The sequence below is a fragment of the Chiroxiphia lanceolata genome, chromosome Z (genome assembly GCF_009829145.1).
Source record: "Chiroxiphia lanceolata isolate bChiLan1 chromosome Z, bChiLan1.pri, whole genome shotgun sequence".
Lineage (NCBI taxonomy): Eukaryota > Metazoa > Chordata > Aves > Passeriformes > Pipridae > Chiroxiphia > Chiroxiphia lanceolata.
The window spans coordinates 24,873,548-24,894,272 of record NC_045671.1 but is presented as its reverse complement, the minus strand read 5'-3'; the positions used below and the strand labels follow the sequence as shown (position 1 = coordinate 24,894,272).

General features: G+C 37.9%; 1 protein-coding gene across 2 annotated transcripts in view; it reads left to right on the top strand.

Moving 5' to 3' along the window:
* The first annotated feature begins 2,151 nt into the window (after nucleotides 1–2,151).
* The window catches only part of RFX3 (regulatory factor X3), a 104,128-nt gene continuing 85,554 nt past the window's right edge, over nucleotides 2,152–20,725 (top strand). For both annotated transcript variants that reach the window (XM_032675456.1, XM_032675454.1), the window contains exon 1: nucleotides 2,152–2,447. The gene's annotated coding sequence lies outside the window, so the exon portion shown is untranslated. The remainder of the gene's footprint in view (nucleotides 2,448–20,725) is intronic.

The window sequence follows — 20,725 nt, the reverse complement described above, 5'->3', positions numbered from 1 at the left end:
TATTTATAAGCCGATATTTTAAATTTCTGCCAAGACCTTGATTTGTTCTTTCCACATATACAGACACATAAGTTTCATGATTTGAGTAAAAAAATTAACCGCCCAGTGGTTTTATCCTCCAACTTTATGGCATCTACCACAGCTCACCCTGCTCATCTTGCCAAGAACATAACCATGCAAGTGACAACTGACACAACAGAAAAGACATCCAGAAGTAAAACACTTTAAGTCAATGCTTTCTTTAGCAACATGGATGACATGACCCAGGGAACTGGGTCACATCACTCTGGCAATTTTTCTGGCAAAATAACTCAGTGTCCAACACCCCTTTTAGGTCTTTTACCTTGTTGATATGAAATTTAAAATCCAATGAAAACACAAATCCTCAAACATTTCCATGTACTAGAATACCAGCTAAATAAACATACCTGTATTTGCTGGATAGATAGAATGAAAGATGCTTATAGAAGTATCTTTTACTATCAAATCAATCAAATGTATTGCTTTGTTCATACCTGTGTCCCATTTTAATGTTTCTGATTGAAAAGGCTAGTGATGCAAGTTTTATTAATTCAAGATTGTTGTGTTATAGACTTAAATCTCTGTCAGTTAAGCTGTTGTTCCTATATACTTAATATCTTTCTCAATATTTTCTAGTAAATAGTTTTTACAGCTACAACGGTTACACAGGGTCCTGGAAATCACAGTAAATCGATCAACGTTTTGACAATGCTTCTGTGGTATGTAAAAGCAATTTCAGTTTGTTCCTGTAGGGACATGTGAAGTGGGGTGGTTACAGGGCATGCCACACAAATGTCAGGTTCTTGTAGCAAAAGGTATGAGAAAGATGTCAAGACTGGTAAAACGTGTTGGTGGAATATTTGAGGATACAGACCAGTACACAAGGAACGGTCATGAGGGAATGCCACGGTTTACATGGATTACAGGCAAGCATTACTGGCTGCACTGACTGCAGCAGCTGTGTATAGATCTTCAGAGATACTTTGCTGCGTAGTAAAGGGTTGCAGACAGGGATGCACTGGAACTAGAGGTATAAAGCTGTGGCCACTAGGTGTGTGGGCACTGTGTACACAAACAGCCTCAAGGTCTCCTATCCCCCAAATATACTTCACCTCAACATAAGACAAGAATTTCTTAATGTATACATTGAAGGTGGCAGAGTTCTGGAACAGGCTGCCCAGGGAGGTTCTACAGTCTCCCTCTCTAGTGACATTCAAAACCCACCCAGACGTGTTCCTGTGTCACCTGCTCTAGGTGACCCTTCCTTGTCAGGGGGGTTGGACTAGATGATCTCCAGAGGTCCCTCTCAACCTAAAAATTCTGTATACACCTGGAACAAGCAGATACAGCCTGTCAGGAACGCAGTCGGCTACCACACCTACGCGGTAACCTCCCTGGCGGTGTTTAAATAAAGACTGGATGTGGCACTCAGCGCCATGGTCTAATTAACACGGTGGTGTTCGGTAACAGGTCGGACTCTGTGATCTCAGAGGTCTTTCCCAACTCAATTGATCCTGTGACTCTGTGCCAGCAGGGCACCCGCGGCCCCATCGCCCGCACTCAGGTCGCAAAGGCCACGTGAGCCGAGAGCGGCCACTGGGCACGCCGGGGCCTTAGCTGGGCCCCCCGCAGAAGCCCGGCGACTGGCGGGACAGGCGCAGCGGCGGCCGCATTCCCCCTTCCACCACCGCCGCCTATCGCCGGCGACCCGTTCCCCCTCCCCTTCGTCGTCGCCGCCGCCGCCGCCGCCGCCGCCACCCTCCTCCTCCTCCTCCTCCTCCTCCTCTCGCCCCTGGAAGATGGCAGCATGGGCCCACAGGCGCACACGAAGCGTAGATACCTCCGCCATCTTGCGGCGGGCGGGACTGCGCCGCCAGGCCCCTCCCGCCAGGCCTCCACCGGAAGTGGCGTCAGTGGCCTCCACGCGGCCCCGCCCCCCGCGCGGGCCTCGCGCCGCCGCTGCGCTCCCCTCTGCCCTCCCGCCGCACTCCCGCGCGCGCACCCCCGCGCGGGCACAGAGTCGGGTGGGCGCGCGCCCTGGGCCGGGCGGGAAGGGGGGCACCGCCCACGCCCGCGCGCGCCGGCCGTTACCGCAGACCCCGCCCCTTCCGGGGCGCGCGGCCGCGCCGCCGCCCCCGCCTCCCTCCGTCCGCCTGCCGGTCCCTCCCTCCGCGCCCGCTCTCCCTTTTGTGAGTTATAGCAACCGTTGCCTTGTGAGTCGAGCGCCATAGTCACCGTAGTCCTGGCGACTGTTACCCATCAACAACAGCCGCTCCGCGCCCGCTCCTGCTCCTCCTCCTCCTGCCGCTGCTCCGCACCCCCCGCCTCACCGTCACCCACCACAACAACAACAACAACAACAACCGCAGCCGCCGCCAGCACCAGCAGCGACAGCGGGAGCGCCGCCGCAGCCCGCCCCGGCACAGGTGAATGCGCTCGGCGGGCGCTCCCCGGCCCTCCCTTCTCCTTCTCTTCCTCCTCGTCCTCCTCCGCGCGGCATCCAGGCCCGGGATGCGCCCTCGCGGCTCTCCCGTGCTCGCGGGGCGCGCGGGGCACCCCCGGCCTCCCCCCCGGTCTCCCCCGGCCCCGGGAGCGAGGCGTGGGGTGGGAGCGGGGTGCGGGCACGGCCGAGGGTGCCGGGCGGGGAGCGGGGCCGGCCCCGCGCGGGTGAGCGGCAGCACAGGCTGGGCGATGCTGCGGGACCTCTGGGACAATCGCTAGAATGCGGTGGGTGTGCGTCCGGCTCGGGTCTCTCGATCGTACGGGTCGAGAGATGGAGAAATCGGCCGCAGGCGAAGGTTATTGGCTTTAAACCCGAAAAAAAGCCAGTTGAGGTTGGGAGGAAAGATGCAGCCGGAGACGGATCCTGTAGCACAGCAAGAGCAGGGGTTGTTTTTCCCCTTTCACGTACAGGGGCCTTGTTCTCATTTAATGTGACTACTAAATGTTGCAGGTTTTTGTGAACTTGCTGTATCTTTTAATGATAGTCTCCTACTGTCGATCATATCAACCACTCTTTTTTTTTTTTGGTGCTTTCTGTATGAATTTTTTTCTTTTATTCATAACTAGTGTTGCTGTTTATTTTAGTGCAGGCTACATTTTCTTTGTATTGTGAAGTGCGTTTTTGTTTATTCATACCCCCACTCATATACACGCGGAGTAGCAGGTTGGTTTTTTTCTTATTGCACTCCTTTTGCAGGGAATTGTTTTTTAAATAGTGCTTTCGTACTGCCAGTGTAGTATGGAACTGTGCATGTGTAGGTCTAGTGTATTGCACGAGTTACGTTCATGTGGAGAGAATCCATTTCAGTTTTCCTTAAACTCTCCACAATGATGGCAATTCAGGATCCTGACTGCAAGTTTCAGTGCTGAGGATCAAAGAAAGGAGGGAACAAGAAATGGTATTAAAACAAAGTCTCTGTGATTTTGCTATTGCTGTTGTGTTTCAAGAGTGTGTTTGGAAAAGAGGGAAGAGGCGGCTTTTTACCTCTCGAGATGTAATAGAAATGGTATTATTAATGAGTATGGTTTGCTTTGTATTTTCAATCCAAAATGCTTGTTTTCTTCATCCTTTTTGTGATTGCTTATTAGGATCTAAAGATTTGTGTTGTCAGTAATGTCAAATCATACTGCATTATACTTTTTGAATTCTTTGGATGAACTGAATTTTAGGCATCTTTTATGGCAGTGAAATTTTCTGAACATCTCCATATCTAGTTGCACTCTCCCCTTTGACTTGTCAAATCATGTGTTGTTTTGGCAAGCTTTTTTACTTTTGAAGTGGTAACTTATTTATTTAGTAAAATAATTAGAAGAAAATTATATTCTTATTTTTAATCTAAACCCTACATTTTAATTGTATATACATGTTTTCCATTTTTTTTATCTTTAGAACCCTGTGTAAAATGCAGGATTTCTCATTACAGTTTCAGCTACAAGATGCTTATTTTGTCTCACATTGGAACTACCAACAAATGTGGCAATTTTTTAAAGCAAGTATTGACTACAAAATCTGCTAAGTAGTTAGTGCATTGTTGATACTAATATTTCTTGAGATAAGGCACATTAGATCTGTCTTTTCTTTTTAATGTATATTTCATGGGCCTACAATGACTTAGGAAATAAATTATTTTGACTAATGATCAAAAGTCTTTACGTCATCATTATTTTATTATTTTACTCAAAGATTAAACCACTGCATGCTGATTTTGTAGGTCCTACTGTCAAATATGTTAAAGACATTAATAATTTTTAGTGCGAGTTTTAGGATGGTATCAGTTATATGGCATACTTAAATCTCGATACATTTGTTATTATTTTCTTGGTTCATTGGTTTTTAAATAATTTCTGGCACCTACTGTTGTTGAAAAGAGAAGATGTCAGCTCTACACCGTATTTTTCTTGAGCAGTCCTCTTGGAGTGGGACAGAATACTACTCAGGATTGGGTCATTCCCTGGGTATTGAAATCTCTTTGCAGAATATGTATCCAGGCTGCTGGGTAGCAAGGTGTGTGTGTGTCTGTGAGACAAACTTTCTGTTTCAACTCTGTGAGGAGGCGTACAGGTCTTAAAAATTGTATTAAAAGCACATGATTTTGTCTAAAACCAGCAACCTTTGTAGTACTATTTAGTTCCATTTTCTTTAGCCAGTGACTGCAATTTGGAAAATAATACTTTAGGTATCTGAGAAAAGTACTGACTCCTTATTATCACTGAGATACTGTAATGACCACAGATGAGATCCTCATTATGCATTCTGATTCCCTAATGCCCACAGCTAACAAAATAGTTGGCGTTTCTGATGCTAACCAGTGTTTGAAAATCAGTTGGCTTGTGATTATTTTTTTTTTAACACATAGGTTTTCATGACTTATGTGGTGTAACTACCTAATGGTTTTTCAGTGTATCCAAATGAGCCAGTCAGGATTTTACGCTCTGTTGTGTTACTAGTGAGCTAAACCTACACTGTGCTACTGTGGAGAAACCCTTTCAGTAATGTAGTGTAGGTAAATGAAATGAGAATCAAAGGTACAATGCCATTAAAGAGTTCAAAGTCACGGTGCTTTATTTGATAATTAGGTTCAGCTTTGTTAGCACTATCCCATTTCTTGTTCCTGCCTGATAGGGTAGTTTGTTAATCACAAAACTGCCTACAGAAATAAATATTGCAGTTTCTTTCCATTTACTAAACTTTATATTGAGAAAGAAGGCTTTATCATTGCAGTTCTTTTTAGTGTTCTACCTAGTGTTTCTGATTTTCGTGCTTTGAGAGGCTTTCTTCGCTCTTAAAAAATTCTCTATTAGTTGTATTTTTACCTGCAGTCTCCAAAAGCTTACCATCTGCAGGTAAGTGTCAGGAGGAATGCTTAAAAATGAATAGGCTTTAAAAAATACATGTGACTATTAAAATACTTTTTAAAAATAATTTTCAGTTGAAAAGACATGTTGTGAATGCCCTACAAATACAAACAGAATAAAAAATAAGCTTTCAGTAGCAATGTAATATGCATGTAGTGGGAGTTCCATTTCAAAATCAAACTCCTTGTCAAATGAATGTGTTAGAACAAAAAAAGCGGAATGTTTTGAAATTATCAATGAAAATGCTTATTTTTTTATTAAGAATTAGGGCTGAAAAAATTAGTGAGGCTTTTAAAATGAATAGGCTAACGTTTAAGAAATTTTTTTCTTTAGCCACAAATTTATTATTTATGTATTTTGCCTACAGTTTGTTGTCAATCATAACAATACTTCTCTTTTCTCACAGATGCTATTGTACCCAAATTTTGGAAATTTAAGGATCAGTACATACACTGATTTGGCTAAATCTAGTTTGTTAGAGACAGATGGCTGATTTAAACAGGTGTCACTTTCATTTCTTTTGCCTTGTGTTGAGTCTTCCAGAGGTTTACAAAAGAACTGCCTGAAGCAGATGGTGATCTCCACTTCTGTGATTAGCAAAATGTACTTTTGTAAGAGATTATTTTCCTAGTGACTAGGTGTATTTAATAGTTTGATGGGTCATATCAGAGTTTGTGTTTTAATAGTTAAAATGTCGTATCAGAGTATGAACTGTTCCATGCAGTATAAGTGTCATTTTTTTAATTCTTTTCTCACTGGACTTTGAAAAGAGATTATTTGGGTGTGAAATTTAGCAGGTTTTGAGCGTGTGGATAGGTATAGTCCTAATAATTGTCATTCTTGCAAGTCCAAGAGCAGATATGTTGCTTGGTGTAGCATTTTGTTTCATTAACTTATTTACCTTTTTTTACTTAAAGAATATTCCACTTTAGAATATTTTTTAATAAAAATGACCTATTATTAAGAACACAGAGTTAGCTTCAAACTTCTGTCCTTTTTAGAATTTTTTTTCTGGTACCCTTTTGTATGAGCACACCTGCAGTTTTCTTTCTTTTAAATTTTTTTTATTCAGCACTTAAAATTTCCTCACTTACAAAAGATTTTAATAAGAAAGCATGAAAAAGAAGTTTGTTTTCTGATAATTCTTTGGCATTTTTGTTTCTAAGGGTTTCCTTTTTCTTTTTTTAATGCTGTCTTTTTTGTAACAATGACTGGTGTTTATTGTTAGTGTTTTCTTTCAAGTAGATGCACCAGAGGGTGCTATGCTATTTGAAATACAAAACCGAAAGCAAATCCTAAAAATTCTTTCATTGAAATACATTGATAATGCATATGGGATTTGAATAAACCTTACTGAAATTTTCCCACTTTCCTCTGTGCAGTGCAATATGGCAAACTTAATGTGTTGACAATATTATGCTAAAAATCATAGATGGTATTGGCTGCTCCGTATCTGATTATGTCTGTGTTTGTAGATATACACACACACTTAAAATACAACCTCTGTTCATTGAAAGAGAACAAGGATTTGTATGTAAATTATGTTTTTATCACATATAGCTCAAACAGTGTATACTTATTGAAGTACTGCATGAACTTGCCTGAGAGACGTATGTATTTTGGAGTGACTTTAATTTAATGTTATATTTTTCATTTATAAGTTCATATTCACATTTTATGTAACTTGTTCATTTATACCTGAACCCTTTTTAAAAATGCATTGCTGCATATAGATTTTCTTTCTTTCTTTCTTTCTCACTGCAACTCTTCCAGGAAGAAACTGAGGTTGAGCCATACCTGCATACTCCTGAATTGCAAAAGAGACGGGATATTTTTCTCCATCAGTTATTAGTTCTGGGAAAGAAAACCACCAACCCCCTACCACTCAAAACAAAACAAAAAACCAAACAAACAAAAACCAAACCAAACCCCAAACAGCCCCAGCCTCTAGAAATTTACAAGTACCACTATGTTTTATTTCAAAAATTTCTCTGTGGATATAAGGACCTCAGAGATTAGAATTTAGTTGTAGTAACTTATGTAGTTTAGTAATACCAATTTTTTATCACACACTGTAAGATTAATAAGGTAATATTGTTTTTTTTATGTGTCATGGATAGTTTGTCTAGTTCAGTGTAATTTCCCTTTGGAAACGTGAGAATGTACAGGCTGGAGTTTGGGTAGTACACCTTAAATTGTTTGATTTTTGCACACTACCTTTAGTTGTTTTTCATGTTCCACAATGGCACGTTGTTTGGTTTTGGTCCCCTGACTCCAGTTTCAGTGGCCTAAAATCCAGAAGTGATGGTTAGACTATATGTAAGTTCTGTTTGATAAAGAAATTTCCTGGTTTACAATATAAATTTTAATAAAACTGGGAAGTTTAATTTCTAGCAATTCAGACTTCCTGTGTAAATACCTATCTTATTTCTAATTGGTCTTGTTTAAATTCTTGGATGACATCCATAGCAATGCTCTGAGAATGTCAAATATTGTATATCAGTAACTGAATTTTAGTATACTTGTAATATTTATGACTTTTATTCATTCATTAAAGAGAGAAAAAAAGATATTTAACACTATTTTTAAAGGTCATTTCATTCACCCCTGGACCCAGTACATTGACTGTATCTCAGCTTCTTAGACCATCTCTGAGTAAACAATGTATTTAGTTCTTTCATTTTCTTCTTATTGAAGTCTGATTTCTAATAAGGCAAGAGCCATGGATTTAGATTTTGTTCAGCTTTGGATGCTGCCTCTACAACTAATGACTCAAAGCTGTGTTTACTGTTTGTCTACCAAGTAAATGGATTCTCTCTTCTGTTTTACTACCTCATTATAATTAATCTAACAGTGCTTTCTCTTACATACCACCTCAGGGATGCTTTCTGAACGCTTAAACTCAGTGCAGTTAAATCACAGAACATTGCAAAGTAGAAACAGAAACAAGCAAATATGTTAAAATGTGTAGTATGTCACTTTGCAGCTGCCATTGAGTCAGGTTATTCTACGTCAGTTAAGGTGTTCTGGATTTGTAGGTTTGGGTTTTTTTGGTTGTGTTTTGTTTTGGTTGGGTTTGTTTGTTTGTTTGTTGTTTGTTTGGTTTTTGTGTGTGGAGGTGTGTGGGGTAACTTTTTTTTTTTGTGCTGTTAACCATACTTCCCTTGCAAAGAATTGGAAATGTGTAATAGGATTCTGAGCCAGAACTGCTTACAAGACAGTTATTAAGGCTATAGAGGCTATTTATTATGCTTCTGTGGAGCTGAAATTCAAAAATACATTTTTGGCTCCAATGACCTAGTTCATGTTTGCTGAATTTTCAGATGATGCATTGTATATTGTTTCTCTAATAACTTTAGTCTGGTTTTCTCTCCCCACTCCCCTCCCCATATGTGCCTGAATCTGGGGTGGGGAGAAGGGAGAGCAGTCTTGCTTATGTATCTCCCATAATCTGACAGTGATATTGGATGTTTACAGGATTTCTGAAGGGTTTACTTGCTTGTGGGTTAGATGACCAGGGTTGTCAATTTGAACTTTTATCTTTTGGTGTGATCTGTTGCAGATAATCCATAAAGCATTTTAAAACGTTGCTGTTGGACTGTGTAGCTTCATCTAAACAAAACTAGTTTCTATCACCTGAGCTTTTTCTTCCTTATCTCATGGTAGCATTCTGCATTGCAAACAGCTGAGCGTGAAATTGACAGGCAAGTCTAAGAGAGTTGAACTGCAAAAAGTAACTAGTATTTACTAAGGAGGACTAAGTTCTACTCACTATTGGTGGGTGAAAGGAAAAATAAAATAACTATAGTTCTCTTGCCATTGGAAGCAGTGATGAAGGTTAGGATTTCTTTCATATGTTAAATGTCTCATAAATATGAAGATTCATTTTTTATTTAACCGCTGCAAAAAGTATTCATGATTGTCTATCTAAAACCCTAACTTTTTATTCCAATAAGATGTGTGCTGTATTCTTACCTCTTTATTGTTCTGTGACTTGAGAAGAGAGACAATAGAGTTAGAGATTTAATGCAGGAAGAATGTTTCCTCCTTCCCATATTTGCTGATGATATGCATACTGTAGTTCTTCCATTATGTGGCTATACACAAAGGATTATTAATTTGCCTTTCTAGTTAAGGTTTTATATACTGTGTTTATTATTGTGATGCAGTGTTAATTACTTTGTATCTCAGCAAATTTGGAAGATACTGTAAAGAAAAAACTTTACCTTAGAGCTACTTGCTTTAATTGAAAACCCATACCTGCTTTTGAAAGTATTTTTTAGAAAAATAGTTATTCTATAATCACCGTTTTAAAACCTATTTTATTTTATCCACTCTGTGTTAAACCACTTCATCTGAGTTGCAGTTTGCAAAGGAGTTGATAAGTAACTCTTCTACATTCATTCTATTGTTTTCCTGTCAAATTTAGTAAACAGACAGATGTAGAATCTAGTATGTCTTTAGTTCCTCAGAGTTGATTCTGTGTAATAGTAATAGCAATTCCCTGTGACTTCTAGGAAGATTGTTTGTTGGAGTTTCTGAAAGTTGCGGAAGCTCTTCTGTTGTTTTAAGGAGCAAAACATGCTTAGTATTAAACTATAGATTTAACATAATGTAATTATTATTTAATTGTAAATGGAGGTAAGTAGCACAGAAACGTAGATTCATTCCGTTCTCTTATTTTGTGGAAATACTTTTGTGCTCAGATTCTGGGTTTTGAAGTGAGGCAAGAGTGAACGACTTAAGATAAAAGCACAGCTCTTCATGTTGATGTCTCTTTCTAGGTCTTTTCTGACTGATGGTTGTCCTGAGTTGCTCAGGTTTTCTCCAGTTCTGAGACTCTTTTGTACTGTAAGGAGCACAGTCCTGACAGGGTGTTTCAAGGGACAATAGTGGGCAGGTAAACATGTATAGATTTGGTGCACTGAGTCTGTGGTAATGTGGAGATGAAAAAGGCTTAGGATTTTGCAAACCTTGGGCTGGTTTACAAAATTTAGGTTTTGTGAGTGAAGCACCCTTTGTTAGCACACTTTTGTCAAACTGAGGAAAGGTTTATTTTTAGTAGACTGAGAATTAGAGTTTGTCCTACAAAGCAATAGCGTAATTTATCATGCTAGTGTTTTAAAAGCTGTGAGTTTATGCTGGTTCAGTTGCATCTGTTTGGTGTGGTGGGTTTTTTAATGCTGTTGTTTCAGTAGTTAGTAGTTAAACAGTATAACAGTAGTTAGTTAAACAGTATAACCTTATGAACTTGTGTGGTCTGGGATATCCAGATTTCAGTAGTGTATTATATCTAAAGTTGTTTGTGGAGTCAGATCCTGCTAAGATTTAAATTTCAGATATTAAAATTACCTGCCATGATCCTGACATGAGCCACTAAGTCAAGTTTCCTGTCTTTAACAGGAAGGTTAACAGGTTTGAAGGTGTTCAGTGTCTTCCACTGCTTGTCCTTACTTTAGTATTTGTTTCTTATTGAATCCTGAAGAAACTGACATTTCTTGATTTAAGGGAAAAGCTAGATGCAGGGTCATGACTTCAATGCAGTGACCAACTTTCTTGACCTAATGCAGACAGATTCTTCATGTGGCCTCAAATCACAAGTTATAAGTTAATCACAAGCATATTTCAGGCAACTGAGATGAGGAGTTTTAGGATTACTTTGCAGGTGGAAGATTGCCTTTTAAGGGTTCCCACTGCTTGATTTCAAGTTGAAATACTAATATTTTTTAAAAGTATAACATTTTCTTCCCACATTTTATTATATGGGAAAAGATATAGTGTCCAAGGGAGGAAAACAGATCTATGTGGCAGATAGGAAAATGGAAGTTCTGTTTTGGCAATCTGTGATAGAGGAAGGGAGGTGTGTGTGTGTGTGGAAAGTTTTGATCAGAAATGCTGTAGTTCTTATCCCAGAGTCTGTAGCATAGGAATGGCAGGCAGCATAACAGGGTTTGACCATTAAAAATGGCCAAGATGTAATTGGGTGTTAGTAGTGGGGATTGAGATGTTGATTCATAATATGTTAGGTCTACTAATAAAATTAACTGTGTCATCTCCATAAAACAAGCTGCCTGTTCACAAATGTAACTTTGTTTTATAGCTGTGCTTCTGAACTCCCAGTGATCTGCTGTCATTGACTATTTTGTTTTTAAAAGTACGTTCATTTCACATGAAGTGCTCCTGCCTTTCACATTCTGATTCAAAAGCTTTTTATGTACTCTCATTACAGCATTTAACCTGCTGGTATGGAAATGGTTCTGTTTAGTAAAGGAACAGAAGATGCTTAGGGTACTCAGTGCAGTATGGTGGGCAGTTTGTGGTTTATTTGTATTTGGCTCATTGGGCTTTTATTCCCTTGGAAAGTGAAAGAAATGTGGCAGATAATTTCCCAGGAATAACAATCATCTAGCAGGACATTGTGTGATAACCTAGGTGGTTCAGCCTTGTCAAATGGAGTTACGCATTTTAGGGCAGTGGGTAAAACTGGTGGTTTTCACATCCCTGACTGGTATGTCATTTCTGTTTTGAGTATATTTTCTGGAATAGTCTGTTAACTGTCCTTCACAGGGTGTTAGAAAGCACATCTTTTCTTACAGCAAACATACAGACTGTCTGTTATGAACACAGTAATTTTGTGCTACTGAGTGAAATCTATAGCAAAAACAGTCACTGAAGAAAAGACTCTTTTAACCTAGTTCTACAGTAATATCCTGGCCAAAATGGAGAGGAGTACCAGTCCTGTGCAGCTCTCTAGGGCTTCACAGACCCATAGCTGTTAGTCTGCAGACTACCGGCTGGGGACGGTGGCTGGGACTACAGGCTGGATGAGACCTTGAACATTATGTAGCAGTGTACCTTGGCTGTAGGGAAGATCCAAAGTGTCTCTCGGGCTGTATGAACACAAGTATAGGCAGGAAATAGAGGGAAATGCTTATCCCATCTCTCTCTGCATTTATTAGGCAACATTTACATCCATTTCTAATTTCGCGTTCACCCTCACTCTCCTGTGGCAGTGGGAACGATGTTGGTAAACTGGACTAAGTTCAGCAGAGACCCACTAAGACAGTCAGGAACTAGAGCACACAGGTCTCCAAGGAGGCACTGAAGGACCTGGGCTTGTTCAGTCTGGAGAAGAAAAATTTCAGGGATCCTCACAGCAGCCTTCCCTAATACCTAGTTCCCAAATATAAGAAGGTCATCAAGAAGATGGATCGAGGCTTTTCACAGAAGTGCATGGTTGAAGGATGAGAGACAATGTTTCTTAGTTGAAACACGAGACTGGAGTTAAGGAAAATATTTTTCCCCCTGAGGACAACCCAGCAATGCGTTGAAGTTTTCCCATCTCTGCCTTTGGAGATTTTCAAGCTCTGATAGGATGAAGCCCTGAGGAGCTGGTCTGACACCAAGTCTGAGTCTGCTTTGAAAAGTAAGTTGGACTTGGGAGCTCATGAAATCTGTATCAACCCAAGCTATGCTATGGTTTTACTTGTGATTCTTGCTCTACAGCAGAAGTTCCTTGAGTGGATCTAGTTTGTCTTCTTGTTGGCCAGTTCTGTTGCAACTGACTGCATTTGCAGGTTTTTTTGTTGCAGCAAAAGAGAAAAATAAATGAAAAGAGGAAAAACTGCAAACACCATTTTTATTGGAAATTATTTAGACTTTTGAAATAAATTGGATAGTTTCCTGTCTTTGGTGAAACAAATACAGGGGTTTTGGTGAAACATTCTATATTTGGCTAACTTCCTGGTGATTTGCAAGTGGTGGTCAAGATATATAAAAGCCAGGAATCTGAAGAGGGGGTTTTTTGTTATGTCTAAAACATTTTCCTATAACACACCTATATCCCTGCTCATTTTGATAAGAATTGAATTGGGTCCAAAAAAGAATTTGGGAAGCAAGGATGATTGTTTTTGAGCCTCTATAAAGAGATGTTTGTTTAAAAAAAAAGTTTGCTTTATCATATAGCTGCAAATATAAAATGAAAAATGGAGATCAAGAGCAAGGGTCTAAGGAAGTGCATATCGCAGTAACTGCTATTGGTAAAGTGAGAAAAAGAGTTTCATAATCAATGCTTCTATTGATCGAAGTGATTCTGTTTGGGGGTGTTTTATTTGTTTTGGCTGAGGTTTGATCATGGTTTGTCATTCAGATATCAGAGTCCATAGCAAAATTATTGTATCTCTTACTCTTGTTTAGCACTGCTTGAGGGATAAGCAAAAACATACGTGTACATTACTAATTATGATAAATATAGTTTTGATATTCAAGGCAGTATGAGAAAGTAATCCCTTTATATAAATTCAAATGTTTCATATTCGTTAATAAACTGAGTTGAATTGAATGATTAAGGCATGGATAAGCAAATAGATTGCTGAGACCTCGGTTTTTATTTTATTCATAATTTGCTAAACTTACCTCTGTCAAATTTGAGATTTTAAGTGGACAAGGGATGCAGGATTTCCATAATGTTTCCAGGAATCTTTTCCAAGGAAAAGTCCTTTTTCTGGTAGAACTAAATAAGTGAATGCACAGTGAACTTTAAGTGTCCTAAAAGATCTAACACTATAACACGGTTAGTACCTTTTCCAAGTACCTCTGTTTTACTGTCCGTGTCTTTTAGAATGTTCCTGTCAAGTCTCAGATATCTGACTTTAACAAGTCAATGATTAAAATGAATGTCAAGAAATTAAAGTACTATAAATCTTGCTGAGCAAAACAAAGAGCTACCATAAGGAAAACAAATGGAATAAATGTCAGCATATCTCAAAAATTATATAAATAGTACTCTGTATTGGTGTTGTATGTCTCACAATTTAGATTTTTACGTTCCTATACTGTAAATGAGATAGCCAATGGTATCTATTTGATGTTATTTTCCTGTTACTTAGCAATTATGGAAGACAATGCAATGGTATGTTACATAGTCATATGGCTTTATTTTAAGACTCAGAAATCAAATTCAGTTTCTGCTGTTCGTGAAATAAATCTTGAATAAATATTGTCACTGAATGTTCTTTATATTTGAATTGGTTTTTTATTCTCTATCAGGGCAGTAGGTTGGAACCTAATAAAACAAATCTTACCAAGTAATTATAAAAATGAGTTACCATTACCTTTCATTAAGCCATTTTTGAAAGTAATATTACTTAAACTTCCTGAGCATGAAGCTTTTCGTCAGGTAGTATGAAAATCTGTTAGGAATGTTTTGTAACCTTAGAAGCCAACAAAGAAACAAACGTGCCCTGGATCCAATTGTGCCATTCTTAATATTCCATTTGTATTGTAAGTACAATTATGGTAAACAGTGAGATTTGCTAAGTATTTCCTATTGTACAGTACCAGCTTGATTAATGAAATTATTTTTTTTATAATTAAGTTCCCCCCTTTTTTTTTTTATTCCCATTTCTATTTGCTGATGTTTTTCATTATTCTTCACTGCATTTGGGTTTTACATTGTAGTTTATATTTTTTCTATCTCAGTGGTTTTTCTTTGAGGGCAAAAGACCCCATGCTAGATAAACCTAGCTAATAAGAAACATTATGCATATATTCATTTTGTGATTTCATGTTTTCACATGCTTTCTAAAGTCAATCTTAGCTAAGAGCTTAGAGAGCGGTTTCCTTAAGAGAAGTGTACGGATAAGTAAGGAGGATTTAATAATTTTAGAATATTGTTTATAAATATATGCCTGTAAGCTAAAAATATAAGTTGAAGTGGTTTGTTCTAAATCACACATGGAACAAAAATAAAAATATTGATATCTATCCAAGAAATATAAACTGTGGCTTGTATCAGTGTCTTTTAAAGTGGTCAGTACTGTTAGGTTGGAAAAGCAGAACAGAATGCTGTGTTTGGAACTGTCTTCTACTGCAAGGTGAACAAAAAGCCAGGTGGTAGTTTTTCTGTATGTTTGGCTTACAGAATTTTTTTTTGCTTAATTTTGTGTGTATGGATTTGTATATATTTTGAATATAAAAATGCATTTAATCATTCCATGAGACATCAAAATCAACATTTGTGGTATTTTCTTGAATAAATATGTGCTTTTGAAAGCCAGTGTATTGGAAAAAGTCACACAGAAAACCAAAGGAGGTTAAAATCAATGTCTAAATAATGTTTTCTGGTGTAATAGTAAATTTCAAGCATGTTTGGTGAAATAATTTTTGTAGAATGGGGGTGTTTCTTTGTCATTTCAACATAATTTTTCGTGTATTTCCTGTTGGATTGCTGTTGGTGAATTTGCTCTTGAGAATAAATTTCTTACATAAAAAGAAAAGCAATAAATATAGTGAAATATTAGTCGCGTCGTTACAGTTACTGTACTTTAAATCTATAGTTACTGTACTTCAAATATATGGATACGAAGCAAAGAAGCAGATTTCAAAGATACTTGAAATTCAGATGATGGGGCAGAGTGAAGGATGTCTTCAGGACATAAAGTGGTATTTTAAAATAAGGTAGATTTTACAAGTGTGTTTCCAAATTTCCGAAAGTTTCTAAATTTCTAAATATTTCTTTTTTTTCTTTCAAATTAAAGTATATGCCACTCTTTAAATCTTCATTTATGTTAGCAGTTTTTTCTTCCTTTGCAGTTTATGATTGTCCTTTTTTGCTGCCTTATTATATTATCATTGATGACAGCGATATCTGCTTGCATATATTTTGCGATTACAATTATATTTTACTATATATTTGATTATATGATACTTTTTTGCACTTGTTTTTAGTTATTAAGCTCTGCAGCTCAGTATCTACTGGTTTTTGGGTTTTCTTTCCTGTTCCATGTTGGATGCCTGGCTTACATGCGGTTTAATATTTAACAGTTTACCTGAGACTGTGAGGTGTGACAAGGCTGCTAAATATCACACACCGCTGATATATACCCAGCTGGTTGTAGGGATAGCCTAAGGTACTGAGGTCTGCTTTCAGGGACTGCCTGATCTTCCTTTGCCAGCAGCCACTTTGCTTTCCTGTTTCCTAACGTGTAGCTTTCTCTCAGGGTTCTTCAACCTGCTTCATGGCAGTGTATACAAAATTGAACCTTAAAAAATATATTGTGTGGAACATTATTTGATGCAATTGGAAAGAACTTGTTTGGTGTAACTGGAAAGAACTTGTATTGAGAAATTCAGAATCTGTTTCTTTCACCAGCTACCTGGGAACAGGTAAATCCCCAGACTCTGGGGAAAATAGCCCCACATATTGAGAAGTGGAATGCTCCAAGGATATCTTAAAATGAGATCTTGAAGCGTTTGCAGTTTTTGGTGATGGGGTGTATTTGTTGTTGTTGTTTCAGGGAACTCAGGGGAACAGTCGTACATGCATTTGGTCTGGTGTAATTGTGGAGGTAGCGAATCCTAAGAATCCTAAGAAGAATCCTAAGAACAGGATTCTAGAATTATGGGAAAAATGTTACCTTCTTAAATCATCTTAGTAATGTGAAACAGTCTCCTAAAACCAAGGGAACATTCAGCTTTTTTAGCTTCCTTGAATGGCCAGTTCTGAGTTATCTTCTATGATAAAGGATGGAGGAATCCTAAGCATGTCCTTAAGCTCATTATAGCCAGATTCTGGTCAAATTTCTTTTATTAAACTGTCAGTGAAGACAACCAGAGTGTCTCACCAGATTGAAAAAAATGAAGGCCTTATTCTGTTTTGTGTAAAGAAAACACTTATGTCAAGTTTCATTTACCTCAATGACATTAAAGCAAATGTCATACTTACAGAAGATAATTTAAGGAAAAATGGTAGATGAAGATAGCTTTGGATCTACTGTCTCTGTCAAAATCTTTCTTGTCTCTATTAAGTTCTTGGACAATACCAAAGTACTTAACAAACTCTAATGAAATTTTGACTGTAAAACAGCTCAGATAATCAATACCTAGGTTTTAGTTATAAACCTGTAGGTAGTTTATAGCATAACATGCTGTATTGTTCTAGCTGTACCTCTAGCTATATCTAGCTGTTGTCCAAGCAGCCTGTCATCTTTGAGCTCACAACCACTAGGATAACTTAATATTGCAGTGATCTTTTCTTTATAGAATTATAAAAAGCAAACTAGCAATGGTGATTATACATAACAATTCTTTTTCTATGGGTTTGGCTGTAGAAGTCAGTGGAAGGTGTTTGATTCTGATACTTGGTTATAGACCCTGCTAGATTAGCAGCTGTTAACTGTTCTAGGCTAAATCCCTCAATTACAGGGGATAAGGCAAGTCCTTTTTGGTTCGATTGTTACTCTAACACAGGTAGAAAGTTTATTTTTGCTTCAGAAGAAAATTCTGCAACTTTTAAATTCTGGAGAAGCAGCAAAGTTCGAGTTAGAAGACTTTGAATTCATGAACGCATTCTGCTGATGCTTGCTATTTTACCCACAACGCTCTGAGATTTTTGTCTTCAGAACAGTGTTCATATTTTTCATTGTTTTCAAGTTTTCTCTAGAAAATATCAGCCGCTAAGTAGTACAAAGCATTTTGGGAAGGATAAATCCTAGCATTTTCTTACCTGAGTACTGTAGTCCATTTTGTGGTGCTGACTGTTAAGTCTGTTGTATCGACAATCATTCTTAACATTTCCAATAACTTTTGGGACAGTGTGTTTCTTTCTTAAATTAGTACTCTTAGGGAAACAGGTTTGGTTTGGGTCTTTTCTGGTATATCTGTCCATCTTATTCAAAAGAGAGTTAGAAGTTTCAGAAAAACAGATAATTTGTTTGAAAATGTAAGCAAAAATGGGTACTACCACTGAAGAAGAGGCAGTTGCAACTCATTTTGCACTCCCAGCATCCTGGGGAGTCAGTCAGCGCTCACAGTCCGTGCTAGTTTGTTGTAGTATGGTTCCATTTAAAGGACCAAGCTGGAAGAAATGCAGCTTTCTTAATTCTGGTGCTGTAGAACAACTTGTTCTTTGGTGCAGACTGGAACAGCCTGAGATTAGTAGAATGAAAAGCCATAGTAATCAGCTCTTTTGTGGGTTATTTCTTAGCCATTCTCCAGCAGATTTGCAAAAGTGTTGCTGAAAGAAATGAATCTGCAGAGATCTACATAGGTGTCTAATATCAATTGCATAATGTGTAACAGTGACAAAGACACAAAAAGGGAGAACTCAGTTTGACTGCAAATCTTGGAACCATCTTACAGACTTATTGGACATCTTTTGATATAGAGTATAAATATCAAGTATTATTCAGCCATTTTAAAGTTAATTTTAGGCCTTTCTTTTTCCCCCAAAGTCTCACTCAGTGATCTAGAATATGAAACTTAGTGTATCGATCTGTCAAAAGTTTATTATAAAATAACTTTGCAGAGCATGTGAGCAATTCCATTATACTACCTTGTTAGTATATGAAAGTTAAACTTTGAGGTGTCTGGAGTTTACAGACTCTTATCTTTCCTAACCTAAATGAGAGATTGGGGAAATGTTGTTTGCTTTGCTGTAGGATGCCGTATAAGTCAGATATATTGCTTCTGTGTAATTTTTTCTGGTTTTGTTTGTTTACAGTGTTCAGATCTGTTATTGTGACTTTTTTTAAGCGTATGCCTGGAATTGGGGGTTGATTGAGGAGAGTGTTAATGTATTTAAATAAACTGTTTAGAACCATAGGAGACCTGTGGTGTTTTCAAGGCTTCTCAGCCTGAAAGCGCTGCATAACCCTTTTAGGTTGCATAGCAACAGGCTCCTAGCAACAATAATAGATTGAATTTCCAATAGTGACCGGGCCGGATGTAATAATAAAGCAAGAGTACAAACAGTTGTCATGGTTTTCTTTTCATAATAAACTAGTGTTGAATTTAGGGAGATTCTGTTTCTCAAAGTGGCGAACCTCTTTGCAAAATGAAGGTAATTTTGAAAATTGTGGTACTGAAACCCTGACAAAGCTGTTTAGAATGAATGACTTCGAAGTCTAGTAGTTTCAAACATCGGAGAAAACAAAGAAACATTGAATGAGTTGTTAAGGAAAAGGGGTATTAGTAACCTCTCTAAATTGCTTTTAAATCTCAACTTCTTTTATAAATTGATCTGTACTGGACCTTCACAGAAGTCCCCTAGCTATGCAGGTATATGTGTTGTTTAGAAAAGTTTGGAAATATCTTGTGAAAATATTGTAAAAAGAGTAATGAATAAAACGGAGTAACTGCCAGACAAGTTTATTTTATGTCAGTAATCTATTAGTATTTCGTATTTTCAAGGCCTGTTATATGTTTGGTAAGCAGATGACTTGGGATCAGAGACAGAAATTATCTTAAAAAATAGTAATAGTTGTGATTTTGGATGGTTACATTTCAGTTTTTGACCTGGCTAACAGCTGAAAATTAAAACACTGAAAACACTGGTTGTTTAATAAAGATGTAGATTGACACTAGATAAACACTCCTCTTCAGTTCCTGTGTCTGCTTTTGGAATGTTGTTGAATTGTCACTATAGTAAAGCCCAAGTTAGTTATTTGTGACTTGTGATATTCCGTTAGGATCACACCATTTTTTTTTCTGAATAGAGGAAAACTGTTCTAAGAATATGAAAGATGTGTCTTTATGTACTGATAAAAGGGACAACCCTTAAGGGCTACACAGTATAGAAGAAAAAAAATGTAAAGAATTAGATGTTACAGACTTGAGAAGTTTCACTGGATTTTGACATTTCAGTATGTTCAGATAATAATCAGTAATGTTTTGCCACAGGAATTTAAAAAACTTATTTCTGAAAAAGCTTTTCTTTTAAATGGACCTTGCTCTTTGGTCTACTTGTGTAGGCAGTATTTTCCAGCTTAACTGTTTTCATAGAATCACAGAATTTTAAGAGCTTGGAAGGGACCTTAAAGTTCATCTAGTCCAACCCCCCTGCTATGGGAAGGGACACCTCCCATTAGACCAGATTGCTCAGGGCCTTATCTGGCCTGGCCTTGAACACTTCCAGGGACAGGGCAGCCACAACCTCTCTGGGCAACCTGTTCCAGTGTCCCACCACCCTCACCCTAAAGAGTTTCTTCCTAAGTCTTTCCTCATTTAACACTAGAATTCTTACTGAAAAGCATATTACTGTGGTGACAGAGAGCTATTTTGGAAATATTCAATAGAACAAGGTGTTTTTAAGGGATTGTTTTTGAAAATTGAGTTCTGTAATTTGAATTTAAGTGCTGGTCTGAGCAACATTCTGAATTCTTATCATGTTTGTAATTAAAACTTAACTTGTAATTTAAAACTTAAAAATTATTTTGAAGTGTGATCTAGTTTGAGTATGATATCTACTGAAAAATGTTTGACTAGCATTTGTGGATTGCTAACTAATTTTGTGCACTACAGAGGTATTTATTCAGTAAGGTAGCTACTTCTGCTCCAGCTGGAGAGC